At 35.0% G+C, this 19,035-nt stretch overlaps 1 protein-coding gene across 1 annotated transcript in view; it reads right to left on the bottom strand.

Annotated features, from left to right (window-relative positions):
• The window catches only part of LOC138702769 (nucleolar protein dao-5-like), a 966,798-nt gene that overhangs the window by 448,805 nt on the left and 498,958 nt on the right, over positions 1 to 19,035 (bottom strand). The gene's annotated exons all lie outside the window — the stretch shown is intronic.

Genomic DNA, 19,035 nt, shown 5'->3' with positions numbered 1-19,035 from the left:
TATGCATATCTTGATAGAGAGAATTTTGAAACTCCTAGCACCCTTTTCAGGTACCTTGGTTTCAGGCTTTCGAGCTCTTGTAGCTGTCTGCGTGATAGATATTCCCATATGATTTCTAACCCATATGTGAGTGAGGGTAGTACTTAAACCCGAAAGAGTTCCATAGCGGTATTGACATTCTTTGTAGATGTCTAATGTCACTTATGCTTCTGATTGCGGCTGTAAGTCTTTCCTTTAGATGAACTGAAAAGGTTGACCCGGTTACTTGCATTGTAATCCCTAAGTACTTAAATTGTCGCTTCGGCGTCAGCGTACGTCCTCCGCAGACGATGTAGTCATCTTTACTTAGTCGCACTCCTCTCCTAAATACCATTAGTTCGGTCTTCAATGCATTCACTACTAGTTCGTTTTCATCTGCCATTCTTCTAATAATGTCCTATGGTTTGTTTCAACTGTCCATTTTTGAGAACCTACATATAGTTTTGTTACTTCCTTTTATTACAGTTTTGTTATTTAAGAAGGAAATTTCTATATTAAAATAAATTACTTTCCTGGCGAGTACTTTTCTTTGCCAATTTCAGTTAGACATCTGGAATTTATTTACACTTCGTATACTTGACCAGAACCAATCTGGGCTAACGGTGACAATTCTAAACATTTTACAACATTACTTTTTAGTACATCTATTTTTCCCTAGGAATTCTTCGTACGCACTTCCACTAAGGACTTTCCCAACCCCACGACTGAAATATTGACACTTTTGGCTTACGGTGAGGATTATTTTGAAACTTAATGCTATAAAATATATATATTTTTTAATGTTAGAAAAGTCAACATATTTCAATAAAGCGCGGAACCGAGATGGATACAGCACATGATTCCATAAACGTTAATCCTAATTCAAGTCTAATCCAACGTTGAAACGGAAAGAAAGAAACAAACAAATAATGAAAGAAAAAAAGGAAAATGTAAGTAAGAAAGAAAGAAGAAAGAAATTCCTAAGAAAAGCTAAAAAGTGTCTAGAAAACATCAAGTGCCTTTCCTCAAAAGTATCACTCGCTCTCGATAATCCCAAACATCGAGACTATAGGGGACGCAACTCCATTACTATTGCAATAGTCCAGCTTCCCATAAAAGTAAAAAATTTAACAATGCTAAAAATAATTAAAATCCGAAAGGATTAAATAAAATAAGACTAAAGCTACGAAGGAGGGCAGAAAAACGGCGTTACTTGGTACCCAAAAGAAAGAAAAGAGGAAAGTATAAAGAAAATCGTGGAAAAATTAAATAGATAAGTGAATATATCTATAAAAGCATGAATTTGTGGATAGAATGTATTGGTTTCAGGAATCAAAATATGGAATAAAATTAGATGTAAAAATATAACAAAAAATTGTTCAACACTGAAAAAAAAAAAAAAAAAACAAACAAACAAAATAAGTATGAAGTCAAGATCCGAATTTTGAACCAAAGGCCTCATACATACCACTCAGTAACGTTACTAACTCATAATTAAAGCCCGGGTTTCTAAGCAAAATGCATATTCTTTTGTGCGAGATCGTGCGTATTTGCTTGCTTTCCGCACAAAACCAATATGCGGTAAGTGTGAAATACCACATTCAGTATTCCCAACGTAACACACATAACAATTTCCCTATTCTTACCGCTTAAGCGTCATATTCATTTTACTGCTTTAGGCTTTTAACATATTATTTTTAAAGATGTTCAATATAGTAATAATTATAAATTGGAAACTTACTACTGCAATTTCACCTAAATTGCACTGTTAATTATTGTTTTTAAATATTTGCAAAAATTAAGTAAACTCTACAACACCACAAAAGTTACTGCATTTGTAATGCAAGTAACATTAAGGAAGCCGTGAAAAAATCAACAAGATTCCAGACTCATCATAGACTGGGGGGAAAAAAAGACAGACGTATATCACGGCCTGCTGCAGTACAGTAAACACAGAAAACATTTTATAGGAACAATGTTGAAGATAGATATATTTGTTTTCCAAAGTTGCCGTCATTGAACAGAAACCAAGATGGAAATTTCATTGCAACTAATTAGAAATTCCTCTTTCAGGTATGTAATAAACGATCTTCGCACAAAATAATGTACGATACACGAGCGGTATGTTTGTTTTCATGTTCTCGGAAATTACTTTTCCTCGAACATGAAAACGTCAACATACCGCTCTTGTAACGCATATTACTATTTCGTTCTTTTAAAGGTAAGCAAAAAGATTATACCACAGTCTAGTATATACAGTCACGAAGCTCAATACGTAGCAAATATGCACCCATAGTGCTAACCACTAGGATCGCTAATATCGTCTCATTACAGACAACGCGAAATAGTACCGGCACAGTCTATTGTTCCTAGCACCCTGACAACTCAAGCTTCGTGACTGTATATATACTAGACTGTGGTTATACTTCGTAAGACACACCTAGATAAGCAGTTTTAACTACGTTAGTGTTTATAAATGCTTATTTCGCAGGAAAACATTTTTGCTTACTTATTTTACGATTTGTAATTAAAACAGCATATTTTACCCAAAACTGTAATTTTAAAAGTGCTTACTTCATACTATCCGTCATATATCACTGATTCCCTTTTTTATTACCTAATAAACAATTAACTTCTCGAATGCGTATGAAACCAATGCTAGGATATGACACAGGATGTTGTGAAATAATAGTGCGTAGTTCTAATGAGGAGAGAACTTTGGGATTCCACGCCAAAACACTGCGTCAAATTTCTAAACATCTTCCTGGTGAAGAAACAGTTATTGAAAAGTAATTTACCGAAGAAGAACTGTTGCTTTTCACAAGCGCCTGTGACGTCATGCGACGTCGAAAGAACATTTTCACTTTACAAATAATTCTGCACTGACAGACGCAGTAGCTTCACACAGAAACTCTCAGAATGACCTTCCTTGTAGGCCTATACTGCAACAGTCTTCAATAAAGTAACCGTTCTACGAAACAAATAATTTATCATAATATTTCCGTGTATTCGTTTTTGCTTATTTTGCTGCTTATTTTCACCATTTTCGTGCTTATTTGCTTGTTTATTTGACTGTTTGATTGTGCTTAGAAATCCAGGCTTTAAAATGTAACAATAAATCTCTCAACAGCATAGGGGCTATTCCATATGAAATCGATCAGTAAAAAACCTCGCATTTTTTTAATACTCTAATTTTTTCCCTATTTATACAAGGTGCTGAGGACAGTGCATTTTCAAAAATATACTATCGAAAGTCAAATGGTTTTCGTACTACTGAGCGACAAATTTAGCGTATTTTATAAAAACAAGCCTCTTTCAGCGCTCAGAATTGTGGAACCATTTACTGCAGAACATTGAACGGGAGCTCATTTTGAAACTGACATTTGGCAGGTTATGATAAGAAGTAATCCTTATTTTTATTGTATACAGAGAGACAGATAATATGATTTTACTTACTTTTAGGCTTTTTGCCCATTTGTAAAAATGTGAAAAAAAAAATTGAGAAAAAAACTTGCATTATTAAGAGGGATTCGGCATTGTTTGCTTAGTGGCTCGGCAATAAGTTTCGAGGGTATTAAATAAATTATTTTCACACGCCTGGACTTGAACGGCCCAGTACAGAAAGCACTGGCCGAGAGCTGAAGATAAGCGAGCGTTGGGCGTCATTTTACTCCTGTGTTTATGAAAACTTGTGATAAAGCTAGCCCAGCTATGCGCTACTAGACGAAACATCACGTGTTTGTCTCCTGGCCTTGGTTTTCTGGGCTAAATCCCGCCTCACAGTCAGCTGGTTACTTCACGCGCGTACTATTTATTTCCTTTATTTGATATTTTCAATATTTTCTTATTAACGGTGCACCAGTAAAAAATATGAGTTAATTTGTACTTTCAATGCTGAATCTAACCATATATTTTAAAAATATTTTTTCGTGAAGAAAATCTAAATTTCTCCATTTCCATAAAAAGTAAGAAAAACTGTTTACATGTCAATATAAACTTTAATTTCTCAGCATCAAAATAAACCATGATTTTGATCATTGGGTGAAAGGGTTTCGGAGCCACAACAGTTTAAAGTTGTTAATTTTATGAAAATACGATAAATTTAAATAGTTTTAATTTAAACACTATGAAGTTCTGATGCCTCAAACTTTGCACAAAGCATTGTATCACAGTTGACAACGGACAGAAAAAGTTTCATTGCATTTAAAAATTGCAAGGTCAATTTTCTCTGTATTTCGGTCGATTTGAGATGGAATAGCCCATAGTTTCAGAGTTGATTTTTTAATAGTTGATATTGCTGTACCGTAAGTAAGTGGTACGAGTATGCTGCAATCTACTCTTCAAACCTTACAACTTGGTGTGGATTTGATTAAAATATCTCTTTTCCAGGTCGCGACCCCTCCTTGCAAGAACAGGCAGGCAGTAGTGGTCGCAGCAGTGTTAGCGATCCCTCAACGCCTGATCAGGATATCGCCACGTCTGCAGAAGTTTATAATCATGCCTTATCGCTTTCATCTCTCCTCCACTTCCTGGGGGTTTTAACAACGCTACATGCAGTAGAATCGACCCTGCATCACATTAAAAAAACAGTCACCTATAAAACGTTTGATAACATTCAAATAGTTCAATGGCTTCAGCTTTATTCACATTCTAATTTCTAATGTCATACAGAAAAACAACTACATAAGGAACGAAGTTATATTGTGTACTATGTTAAGAAAAAACATTACCTAATGAACGATATCATTACATTGATAACATTCAAATAGTTTAATGGCTTCAGCTTTACTCATATTCTAGTCTGTCATAGAGAAAAACAGCTACATGGTGTAGCGGTATGTGTATCAGTGGTTTTTCTTTGTAATCCGGGAGGACGTAATGACATGTCTGAGTGGTGCTTCTTTATAATCTTACTGCATGTACGTACAGAAAAAAGATTTCCAATGTGTTTTCTCGTTTCTCCGCGCACGCTCCGATCGTTCTTTTTGCAGCTGGATGACTAGAGCTCGAGGAATCAACTCGTACCTCAAAGACCTTTGCATCCCTCCAGGGAACCTCATATCTTAACCAGTTATGAAAAGGTAAATTGGGTAACCGTACTTTGGATTTTTCTCAAACTTGTTGAATTATAGCCCGGCGAGTTTTTTTTCGGCGTACATTGGCACTTGGTACTTACTTACAAATGGTTCTTAAGGAACCCGAAGGTTCATTGCCGCCCTCACATAAGCCCGCCATTGGTCCCTATCCTGTGCAAGATTAATCCAGTCTCTATCATCGTATCCCACTTCCCTCAAATCCATTTTAATATTCTCCCACCTATGTCTCGGCCTCCACGAAGGTCTTTTTCCCTCCGGTCAACCAACAAACACTCTATATGCATTTCTGGATTCGCCCATACGTGCCACATGCCCTGCCCATCTCAAACGTCTGGATTTAATGTTCCTAATTATGTCAGGTGAAGAATACAATGCGTGCAGTTCTGTGTTGTGTACCTTTCTCCATTCTCCTGTAACTTCATCCCTTTTAGCCCCAGATATTTTCCTAAGAACCTTATTCTCAAACACCCTTAATCTCTTTTCCTCTCTCAAAGTGAGAGTCCAAGTTTCACAACCATAAAGAACAACCGGTAATATAACTGTTTTATAAATTCTAACTTTCAGATTTTTTGACAGCAGACTAGATGACAAAAGCTTGTCGACCGAATAATAGCAGGCTTTTCCCATATTTATTCTGAGTTTAATTTCCTTCTGAGTATCATTTACATATGTTACTATTACTCCAAGATATTTGAATTTTTCCACCTCTGCAAAGGATAAATCTCCAATTTTTATATTTCCATTTCGTACAATATTCTGATCACGAGACATAATCATATACTTTGTCTTTTCGGGATTTATCGCTTTACTTGCTTCAAGTAAAATTTCCGTGTTTTCCCTAATCGTTTGTTGATTTTCTCCTACCATATTCACTTCAGGCACTTGGTAAATTATTATTATTATTATTATTATTATTATTATTATTATTATTATTATTATTAAATTCTAAATTAATGTTTTTCCGTGGTTGTTTAAATCTTGAGGGTAAAAATGAATTCAAATCGGAAAGCTGCACTCTGTAATAGTTACTTAAAATCTGTGATTATTCCGACAGAGTGATAAAGATTAAGAGCTAAGTAATTCCGTGTCAGTAGATTCGTATAATATTAACCATCCTGAAAGAAACTCCCTTTCTGATAGCTCATTCTTTTCCTTATCGTACAGCTCACATGCCAGGTTTCGCCTCCTCACCTGTAACTCTGCCAGTGTTTCTGTCGTGTAGGCCTAACTGTACCTACCAATCCTTCCCCACGCCTGTGTCACTGTGATGTTCTTACAATGGACGTAAACACAACACCAGCGCTTGTGACGTCAGATCACGGCCCTGATCAGAAGAACTCAAATAATGGTCCACTACCCCGAGTAAAGGTAAGCGTTCACTACATCGTATCGCACTTATCGGACGAATCGCACGGATCGGAAAAAGACTATATTTGCTGTAATTGTTATGTAACCGCGTTCACTACATCGTATCGCACGCATCGGCTCTCGGCAAATCCGTCCTCGTTTCTCGGATGAGCAACTTTTCCGATGAGTGCGATCATGGCCTTCTTTAATAAATCAGTTTTAATTGCTCAACTGTTACTATTATGTTGTGCCATGTTCTGTGTCGCGCCAAAATGGCAGACGGAAAACTTATTTCGCTTGTAGAAAATTGCGAAGAATTATATAATCTGAGGCGTTCCTATTACATTAATCAAGTCGTTTCTTACATATATAGGGTGCTCTAAAATTCCCCTTACAAACTTCTAGGACTTGTTAAGGGGACTGAGTAGATACTATTTTGAATTGGAACCCATGTCCGGAAACGTACCGTTTATGTGCTACAGCCGTTTGAAAACATGTTTTTAACGCGACCACTTTTACAAGTAATTTATTTTATTATGAGGCGTGACCCAGTACATCACTTGTTTTACAATTCAACTCATTAATAACCAAAGAAACAAAATGGAAACTGAATCATTTGTCACAAACAATTTTGTTTACAGTTCAACTTAAACTGTTTTTGTCCTTTTCAAATGATGGTTAACATTCAAATCCACTACAAATGCGGTTCGATGTGGCGACCACCAACTTCGTTGCACGCATTGTACCTACGAATGATGTTTTGGTAAATGCGCTCTATCACACCTGGTGTATCTGCAATCTCTCCTGCAGCGACCACAACTTGTGCCACCAGATCTTCTGCTGTCTCTACAGGAGTCTCATAAACCAAACTCTTCATACGACCCCAAATCCGGTGATCGTGGAGGCCATGCAATTGGACCACCTCGGCCTATCCATCTTTGTACGAACGGCTGTAGCACGGAAACGGTACGTTTCCGGACATGGGTTCCAATTCAAAATATTATCTGCTCAGTTCCCTTAACAAGTCCTAGAAGTTTGTAAGGGGAATTTTAGAGCACCCTGTATACTATGTAATCAATATCTCTTTCATTTCTTCCTCTTCAATTAAGACGCATGAAGTAATTACAAATTCTTATTCGCCAACACTCATAATTAATAGACCTAACCTCAAACTCCTCTGTTTTCAGCAATGTCAATATCGTACGACGTCATGTTTTAAACAGCTGACAGGGAATCCGATGAGGCGATGAGATAGAGCCGTTACAGTGAAAGCACTGCACATAAAATATCCGTTGCGTGCGATTCGTACGAGGAGTGCGATACGATGTAGTGAACGCTTACCTTAAAAATACTGAACAGACGTTCAGTTGCAAAAGAACTAAAAATTATATCAAAATTACTGAAATATGGTTTATTCTTCCTTATTATGTCAGAATAATGTAAAGTCGTTTTAACTAAGACGAAATGACCTTCTCGGTCTCTCTCTTCAGTTTATTTTGAAACCCGAGCATGCATTATTCAGAGCTCTCCGCTACCATCCCCCACCCGTCTGTGAGTCACTGAGCAAATCCGTGGCAGCTGCTTCACTCAACACGGCCTCTGCCACCTCCCTTATTCATACACTCATTTACCGAGCTAAAAGGTGGCTACATAAGACCAATTGCACACACTATACAGTTTTGGTCTTAACAGATTCCGAGAACCGGTGAGAGAGGAAGAGAGAGATGATGGGAAATAGTTTTCATTTGAATTACAAACCAACGAGTTATAGTCTGAAATTCTGAGAACAATTTACAGAGAGAGCAATATCCTCATTATCTAATATAGCAAGACAATTTGGTATGTAAATCTCATCAGAGTCATATGACGGTTGAAGTAAAAAGGGCTGCATTATAATTAAAAAAAACAAAGTGTCATTTTAAGCTAGGCAACAGCTTGTAAGCAGGTCACGTACCGGCAACGATCATCGCTCCGCCAGCGAACGCTGCATCGAAATTCTCGGTAGAAATTACAGGCACATTCGGACTTGCTAATACGTTCACAGATGTATTCGCGCATTTATTTTTATTACAGTTCTTAGAAATGATGATCTGTCTGCATGTATTGTATTGTATTGTATTGTATTGTATTGTATTTATTTACATTCCATGATATTCGTAAGCTACAACCCTTCACAGCTAGAATATGGAACATGTCATCTTTTACGGAATATACTGTATATTATATATCTTTCAAGTGTTAAATATTACAATACCTGGTTAACTAGTTTCAGCCTGTTATGGGCCATCTTCAGAACACTGATTGGTGCTCGTCTTGGCGCCTTTTGTTGTATTTCCTGTGGGGTGTGTTTTTGTAGTGTAATGTGGAGTCTAAGAGTGTGTGTGTTCTGAAATTGAGTTGTGTTTTAAGAATTATCAATCAAATACATAGCACAAGAAAACGGATAGCCTACAACCCTAACATAATAGACACATAATAAAAAAGACAAAACATACTCACAAAAAACATAAGAATGCAACACAAACACAAGAACACAAAAAATACATCACATTAACATACGAAAACAAAAACACTCACAAGATTGCAACCTCATTCAAGAAATTAAATTACAACATTGCATACAGAACAAATAGTACTCTAAAAAAGCATCTCAACAACACAAACAAACAAACAAATACAACAACACTTGCAACAACTTCTACATACAACAGGCAGCAGATCATTTCAAACACGTTACAAAGAATACATCAGAGCCATAACAAAACTACAAAACACTTCCACATATGCAGAACACATCACAAAATAATGCTAACCACGCCTACAGAAACATAAACACAGACATGAAAATTCTACATATTCAACCAAAAAGCCAGAAACTAAACACACTAGAACAACACGAAATACATAAGACACATAAAAACACATCCAAATGAAATTCTCAATTTCAGAACACACACACTCTTTGACTCCACATTACACTGCAAAAACACACCCCACAGGAAACACAAACAAAAAGCGCCAGGACTAGTACCAACCAGTTTTGAAGATGGCCCATAACAGGCTGAAACTAGTTAACCAGGTATTGTAATATTTAACACACGAAAGATATATAATACATATTCCGAAGTGATATAGTGTTAAAAGTTCTGTAATCAAGATGTATAAAATCTTAATAGTATACTAAAAATTCTTAATTATAGTCACAGTCCAGTTGGAATATATTCCGAAGGGTTTTACAATATACCGAAAGATCTTGCCGTATACTAGTACAATACTATGGGTTCGTTTTTTATTGACACTTAATAAAAAACAGAAATATTCATGCAGCGTTGTTGAATATCATAAATTCATCTACAGAATAGAAGATGTGAGAAACCAGGTACCAATACTTCTTTAATTTGGCCCTAAATAATCTTATGTTTTAACTTTCATTTTTATATCCATAGGAAGGCTATTAAAATTGTGTACTGCCATATAACGCACTCCTTTTTGATAGCACGATAGACTTGCCGATGGAGTATGAAAGTCATTTTTTGCGAGTATTTATACTATGAATTGTTGAATTAATTACAAGGAAGTTTATTAATGAAAAAATATACTGACAAGCATGGGCATTATTTGTAGTTTTTTTTTTTACTATTGTCCTACACGATTATCTGGATTTGGCATCTACCTTTATTCTAATTTGTCTGTAGAATTTCCCTAGAATATTTCAAAACTCATTATCGAGTAGAAGTATCTAAAGTAGGTATATTGTTTTTAAGATAAAAATATTTACAATCTCTTACATAGATCTAATAGCAAAACTTGCTGAATTTAACTTAGAAAGCATGATGGAATATTCAGATTGTCAATTTCTATAAATGAATACAATATAATATTTTATTACTCAGTCAATGACAAATCAATGTAAAATGATGACTTATTTTATCGTCATTAAGTTTATATACATGAATTACAAAATTGCGAACGTTTTCGCCTATTCAGGCATCCTCAGGCAGAGTTATACAATATCTCAATGTCACATACGTAGCTATTGGTGGTGGTGAGTACTATTTGAATTAATGATGTACAAGCCATCTCCATTCATAAAATGTAATATTACAGGTAGTAAACTTAATAATGTTAAAAATGTTAAAACCATTTAGTAATTAAACTTCATAATATGTGGAACTCTTGTTCAGTCCAATGAGTGGTGAATATCTGAAATGTATAAAAAATATAATAGAAATGGGAATATCAAATGTAAATTGTGATCGAATTGGATATTTAAAAGTACTCACGTCGATTTAAAATGTGACAACTGCATAGTTAGCAACTGTATGGATTACTATAACATCCTGTGTTTAATGTAAATTATCTGTAATGAAATAATAATTAATATCAATTCTAGTAATTTTGAAAAATTAATTGGAGGGCTAAATTATGGAGGTACTTATGTACCTTAATTAATTTTTCAAAATTACTAGAATTGATATTAATTATTATTTCATTACAGATAATTTACATTAAACACAGGATGTTATAGTAATCCATACAATTGCTAACTATGCAGTTGTCACATTTTAAATCGACGTGAGTACTTTTAAATATCCAATTCGATCACAATTTACATTTGATATTCCCATTTCTATTATATTTTTTATACATTTCAGATATTCACCACTCATTGGACTGAACAAGAGTTCCACATATTATGAAGTTTAATTACTAAATGGTTTTAACATTTTTAACATTATTAAGTTTACTACCTGTAATATTACATTTTATGAATGGAGATGGCTTGTACATCATTAATTCAAATAGTACTCACCACCAATAGCTACGTATGTGACATTGAGATATTGTATAACTCTGCCTGAGGATGCCTGAATAGGCGAAAACGTTCGCAATTTTGTAATTCATGTATATAAACTTAATGACTATAAAATAAGTCATTATTTTACATTGATTTGTCATTGACTGAGTAATAAAATATTATATTGTATTCATTGCTGAATTTAATTTAAGTGGAGTCCCGCAGTACAATAATCTCTCTAGACCTATAGCTTGGGTACTTACACGTCCGTTGTAAATTGACCGGTGTTGATTCCACGAACTAACAGAGTGAGTCATTCCCTTCCACGAATACTGTGATCCCCACAATGCCCCGCACTCCGTAATCGCCTACAATGTCTTGTATACGACAATAGCCATAGCCAATAGTTCAGTGGTCATAATGACATTGAACGCGTAATAGATTGCATTTTTTGTCATCCCCAGTTGATTTGTATAATTTCAATCTGTGTATAGCAGATTGTAATCGTTGCTATTCTCAGTACTTTTGTATAATTTCAGTCTAAGGTAGTAGACTGTAATAGTTGTTATTTTCAGTTCTTACTTTATAAGTTTAGTCCAGTGGTCGTCAGCACTCGCTGAAATGGGTAAAGGGTAAGCGGAGCGGCGTGTTGTGCCCCGTCGTGCAGCAGGAAGAAGTAGAGAGCATACCCGCCAGCAGCTACGAATGCACCATAGTGCAGTGTCTTCTCCGCGGGTAAGGGACGCTAGCCCGAAGGTACAGTGTGCTGAGGACCGCTGGTTTAGTCTATGTATAATAGCTTGTAATGTCATTTTCAGTTGTTATTGTTGTGTGTAATCTCAGTCTACATAAAGTAGATTACAATTTTGTTGTTTTTCTAAATTGATTTCTAGTAAATACCTATTAATTTGAGAAAAATTCGTTCCGGCATCGGGGATCGAACTCGGGACCTTTCAGCTCTGCGCGCTTAGCGCTCTTTCCAACTGAGCTATGCCGGGACACGATCCATGGCGCCGGCCGAACTCTCCTCATTTGTATCGATTTCTGTAATTTTAGTCTCTGTGCAATAGACTGCAATCGTTATTTTCAAATGTTGTGTCCAATTTCAGTCCAGGTGTAACAGATTGTAATCGTTGCTGCTACTCTCAGTTGGTTAGTATATCAGTGGAAGTGTAGTAGACTAATCGTTATTCTAGGCTGCTTTTGGAATTTCAGTCTGCGTGTAGTAGGTTATAATCGTTGACACACTCAGTTACCTTACTTTCAGTTTAAAAGTAGGCTATATCCGAAACTATAATCCTAAATTGATTACAGCTAAATTAATGGCAGTTATGTTTTCTAGGTCATTCTAGGTCATAGGAGTTAATTATTTTGCACTCCTGTATTATATTTGTGAATTTACATATCACTCATGATTTACTGAAGTAGTGATAATGACTGTCTATGTTTGAAACTGTTTTCTTATAATGTTACAAATAAAGATCATTTGCTCTTGCTGTTTTAGTCAAATTTAAATTGCTTATATCATCCAAAACGTTGAAACTACAGAAAAACTGATGTGATATTCGTGATCAGCGGGTCAGAGTTATCAATAAATCCCTAAAAAATCAATATAAGCAAAAAGTTGATTGGAATTTTTATATGTTACAAATGAACTAATTTACTGTTTAATCAAATATAAATTGCTTATATCATCCAAACCATTGACACTATGAAAAAACCGATGTGATATTCGTGATCAACGGGTCAGAGTCATTAATTAACCCCTAAAAAATCAACAGAAGCAGAAAGTTGATTAAAATTTGTTTACCAGTAATAATCGTTGACACACTCAGTTATCTTAGTTTTAGTTTAAAAGTCTATAAACTATTAAAAATGCTCTATCCGAAACTATAATCCCAAATTGATTAGAGCTGATATTTAGAAATAACAAATGCCACACACAAAAGTGCAGGAAGCAGTTATCAATAGGGAGCGGATTTTTATGTGCTAAAAAATTTAAATACATTTATGTGCTAAAAAGTACGAAAATATTTGCTAAAAATTAAAAATATTTTGTTTTAAATATGAAAAAAATACCTTACTTAGCTTGAAAAAAAAAATGTTACTAGGTACTCACCAACCACACTTGAGTGCTAGTAGTTGGCCGAGAATTGCAGCGAACAACAAAGGTCATCTCCAAATTCTCCATTACAAATGCATGCCGATTATCTCTGAACAACGACTTATACTGTGAAAACGATCTTTCCACATCAGAGGAATGTCACAAACATAAACATAATCAATTTCACCTACAGGCACACCCTCCAATACTTGAGCAAATTTACACATTTGTTTTTATATCCACTGTTTTTCCCAAACACATTCTGGAATTTGTCCCTTAGTACTTGTACTTCTGAACCTGGTAGCGAGTCTAGTTTAATTTCCACGGCACGCACCTCCCTGTTTCAGACAACAGCTTTTTGGATGTTTCGAGTTTTTTTTTATGGTGTGACACAAAAAGCTTAAATTTGCTAATAGGAGAGCCAAATCGTTTTTTAAACAAACATTTTTCAGCATATCTTGAAAGATATCGATTGACGAAGCCCGATAACAGGGAATCACAACAAGATGTAGGCCTATTGCCTTACTTGGTGGGCATGAGCGAGAGGCGAGAGATTTGTTTAAATTAAATAATGTTCATACCCGAGCTCTTATCTGCTGTGTTTCACAAACAAAGCGTGGAATGAAATCATCTTCAGCAACAATAAACATTCCTAATTATGTGTTGCAAGATCTCTCCTCCTTGTCCATGTTAATTTATTCTCTGACAATAACACTGATATGCTGCCTAGCAGTTCTCAGAACTTGTGGCGATAATATTACGAAAATGGATCACGGATACACCACACAGCGCTTAGAAACACGAAGCAACCAAGAATTCTTAAAAAAGATAACGTACTTCTGAGTGATATAATTGATTTCGTTTTAAAATACTTAAAAGTTTTTGCAAAAAATTATTTAAGTAAAAAATCTCCAAGATTTATGTATTTATAATACATTTCCTGAAAATATGTATTTACATAATTTTTTTGTGAAAATATGTGTTTTTATGTGAAATAAAATTCGGGTTTTAAACTTGAAACTTCATGTTCGGAATGTTTAACTTTGTTAATTGTAGTGACAATTAAAATTTATTTCATGTGCCGTCTATGCTTATCCTTATTTAACAAGTATATTGGTTATACAATATTTTGTTACATAATATATCAATTGAACGTTTTCGGCTCTATGGAGCCATCATCAGAAACAAGTAAGCCCATATGTATGATACAAGCACACAGTATATTACCGTACAAGTAAACTCAATTAATATTAAATAGCATGCTTCTGTATAAAATGATTATATGGCAATAATTACATTATAAATACAAAGCGGCTATGTAGGCCGTATTGGAGTATTAAAATTGTTAGTGATAAAATTACATAAAATACTTTAAAATTATTATAATCAGGAGTGATAGTTGTCCAGTTAGATGCATGTGTGGATTTCAACCCAAGACACAGTCAATTACATTTTCTCTTATTAATTTTGTAAAAAATTCTGCCCTTATAATATTTCAAACCTTTAATTAATAAACAACTGTTCCATGCGCTTACGTACTTATAAAATCTCTACACGAGATGTTCTGTAATAGATTCATGTGAATTATTAAGATCATGGCAATAATAGCATTGTGAGATATATGTATACTTTGTTCTGGTAATGTGCATCATAGTAACTTTAACCATAGACATTACATTTGATACTTTCTTCCCCTACAGTTGTTGCCCCAGCTACTACCAAATTATGGCAGGCATCTAACTGGACAACTATCACTCCTGATTATAATAATTTTAAAGTATTTTATGTAATTTTATCATTAACAATTTTAACACTCCAATACGGCCTACATAGCCGCTTTGTATTTATAATGTAATTATTGCCTTATAATCATTTTATACAGAAGCATGTTATTTAATATTAATTGAGTTTACTTGTACGGTAATATACTGTGTACTTGTATCATACATATGGGCTTACTTGTTTCTGATGATGGCTCCATTGAGCCGAAAACGTTCAATTGATATATTATGTAACAAAATATTGTATAACCAATATACTTGTTAAATAAGGATAAGCATAGACGGCACATGAAATAAATTTTAATTGTCACTATAGTAAATTAGCTTATCGGTCCCATCATGCCTTTTAAATTTGTTAATTGTGTTTTATCACACGCAAAAAGAATATTTAATAGTTATCAACAGCACTAGAAAATAATCTGACATTTCCTGAAATTACCTGTCCTCGAATGAAGATTTAAATATCATTCATTCTGAAGTTCAAATGAAATACGTGAATGTCATAATAATGATAAATTACTTTATTAATGGCTGCGGAATGAATATTAACCTTTGTCATATAAAATTATATTTATCAGTTGGTAGTTCTGTGCCGGAACTAATCTCTTTTCTTTATTCCCTCGAAAGAATTCTGAGATAAAGAACGCACGCAGTATGGGACATTATTCGAGTCCTGCGCGGAGCCAGGCTCTGTGTACTTTGACAGCTGTAACTAGATGGCAGTCAACTGTCAGATTCCTGTTACGATTTGGACGTTAGCCAAATATGTGAAACAGAGATTCTAACTTCAACGCCAAGACCAGCCGTAAAACCGAACTCCTTGCCTTGCTGTCCCGCGTACGCTTGACGAATTAAATGCTGCGATGACCAATAGAAATCCACCGACAAGTCAGCGGTTTTCATGGATATCACACTTTTCTTTCACCTTTTATAACTCTACAAGTTCAAGGCTATATTACTGATCATGTAATTGTTCTTGAAAGAACCTTCACATGATATGCGTATGTTCCTTGAACAACGACACATTGTTCTATTTTATACTTTCCTGTATTAGCCGTTTGCATGTACAGTACTTTTCATCGCATTTACTGATTTAATATTTTATAAGATTCTTCCTGTTGATTTGTACTTTAAAACTAACTTCGGTGATTTTCTTTATTTAATTATTTATGACGCATGATCAAATGAAATCTTCTTTGCCCGCCTCAAGTGGTCTGCTGTCCTTCGAGTACGATCACATGATGTTTTTACTTGGAGCATTCGAGAACAGTTTCAGAGTCTCCATCCCTAGTACCTTAATACTAAGTCTACTTTTTTAAATTCTTTTTAGTACGCTAGTACTTAATCGGAAAATCTAGTACCTTTCTTTGTTACTTATTTTTACAATCCCGCCTAATATCCTGCCTTCAGATGCATTTGTACCCTACATTTCTGGCAGAACGTTTTCATATGACAAGAGATCATTAATGTACGCTGTCTCGAAAATCCCAACAGTCACTTATGACCAGACGCGTGACATTCAATTCAGTGACCAGTTTCCCGCGCACAGTTGCACAATTGGACGGAGTTACGCAATAAGAGACTAAGCGCCAAAAACCTGTTTCAATATATTGGCCATTGAAATGTTTTTCTTTATAAAAAAATTTTATGCAAGAAGTATTACAACATTCATACTATTACAAAAAAATTGCACAAATAATACCAAAAAAGGCTAAGCGATTTTTAATAAGAGACCAGCAGTTGAATTAATATCTCAAAGCGAAATAAATAAATGAATTTTATGCAATAAACGAATTTTTGCTTATAATGGCAGCAAAATTCATATATCGCATTCTTGACTTTTTCCGAGTTAAATTGCCTGCCATCAACAGATCTGCGCAAATATCTCATTTTTTCAAATTGTCGGTTGGTCTATTATTGCGAAACTCCATCCAATTATTGCGTCTTTTATCTGACGACTGGGTTCAAGGTATTTTTATCTTTTATCACTATAAGTCCTCCATTACTTTTGAAAATTATGGATAGTGAACTGAATTACAAAGAATGAACTATTAAAATAATCGGTGAACATTTAATTCAGATTCAGTACTTATAAAATAAATTACTGTTTAATACGTACGTACATAGTCTTCTGCCCATGGGCAAGTCTCCAATCTTTCCTATTTCCTGCCTTCCTCTTAGTCTCCGCATATGTCCCATATATCTTAATGTCGTCTATGATCTGATATCTTCTTCTGCCCCTAACTCTTCTCCCATTCACCATTCCTTCCAGGGTATCCTTCAGTACGCAGTTTCTTCTCAGCCAGTGACCCAACCAATTCCTTTTTCTCCTTCTGCTGTTTCAGCATCATTCTTTCTTCACCCACTCTTTCCAACATACCTTGATTTCTTATTCTGTCTGTCCACTTCACACGCTCCAGTCTTCTCCATATCGACATTTCAAATGTTTCTATTCGTTCTCTTCATTTCGTCGTAATGTCCATGTTTCTGCTCCATACAATGCCACACTCCATACAAAGAACTTCACTAGTCTCTTCCTTAGTTCTTTTTCCAGAGTTCCGCAGAAGATTCTCATTTTTCTATTAAAAGCTTCCTTTGCCATTGCTATCCTCCTTCTGTCTTCCTGGATGCAGTTCATGTTACTTCTTAAATAATACATCCCAAGTATTTGAAGCTGTTCACTTACTCAACAGACTCGTTTAGAATTCGCAAATTTACCTTCTTTATTCTTCTTAAGACAACCATGGTCTACGTCTTACTGTTTAATGTTAGCCTTGTTTTATATTTTATTTGTAGTTTTTAACCTTTGTCGATATCTGAATAATACAACGTGGAAGGCTAAAACAGTCGAGTTGGTTTTATTGGTATTTTGCAGCCTTTTAGAGATGCAATTAAGCTTTTTACTAGGGAGCAGACATTTCCCTTTTTGTCTAATTATTTATGTTATTATTTTGCTCCTGTTTTTAGATTATTTTTGTCTTTATTGGTGTGATTTGTTTTTGATAAACATGCAAGAATAAATTTATTTGCCTAGTTCCTTTTAAAATCTTAACAAAGATTTACTGAAAGTCAATTCTGATTAAGTTATGGAAAGCGACTATTTGCAATGTTTTTATTTTATATAACGCACCGATATCTGTAAAGCAATAATGGATAAGTCAAACAAAAAAATCGGTAGATTTTACTATTATACAAAGACTAAATTATGGGAAAAGTATCGGTAAAATTGGAAGAAAAATTAATTTAGCACTTTTCTCCTAGATCTAGTACTTTTTTCCGCCAAGTTTGGTGCCTTTAATTTTTCACTGGTGGAGACAGTTTCGTTCAATGCACAGGAAGTGTATAGTCATGTGCCTGTTAAGTGGCTAGTGTTATTCCAAATTCCTATAAAGGAGAAGTTTTCAGAATGGGATTACGAGGAGTCCATTAAGTTACGCCAAGAGGTATTCGGGTTAGTCAGTCGCTTGCATTCAGAGCGATAGGATGTTACGCATGCGGTAGAGCGGTGTTTTTCCAGTACAGCTAAGCTGTACTGCATTACTTTACTGATCGCTCGCTCGTCTCTACTCCGGAGCTCTCCCCACTACTCCTATTCCTTCCACTCTTTCGCGTTGCCGAGCTGTCAGGACTAAATAATCGATCTGTACCAATTTATACTGAAGATGGAACCTCTATGCAGTTCAAACGTTGGAGAGGTTACGTTCCAGCACACGGTGGAATACCCCAAGTCTGCTTATGATTTAAAACTCCAAGCGTTGTTCAATTCTATCGGAATTTATTAAGGGGTAGCGAAATGGAAAGAACTTAATGTGTACAAAAGAAATAATATATATTTTCTGAGAAAAATTAACATAAGAAGAAATGTAAACATAATTGTCAAAAATCATATCT

This window comes from Periplaneta americana, chromosome 7, assembly GCF_040183065.1.
Source record: "Periplaneta americana isolate PAMFEO1 chromosome 7, P.americana_PAMFEO1_priV1, whole genome shotgun sequence".
Taxonomy (NCBI): Eukaryota; Metazoa; Arthropoda; class Insecta; order Blattodea; family Blattidae; genus Periplaneta; species Periplaneta americana.
This window is presented reverse-complemented; position numbering and strand designations above follow the sequence as displayed.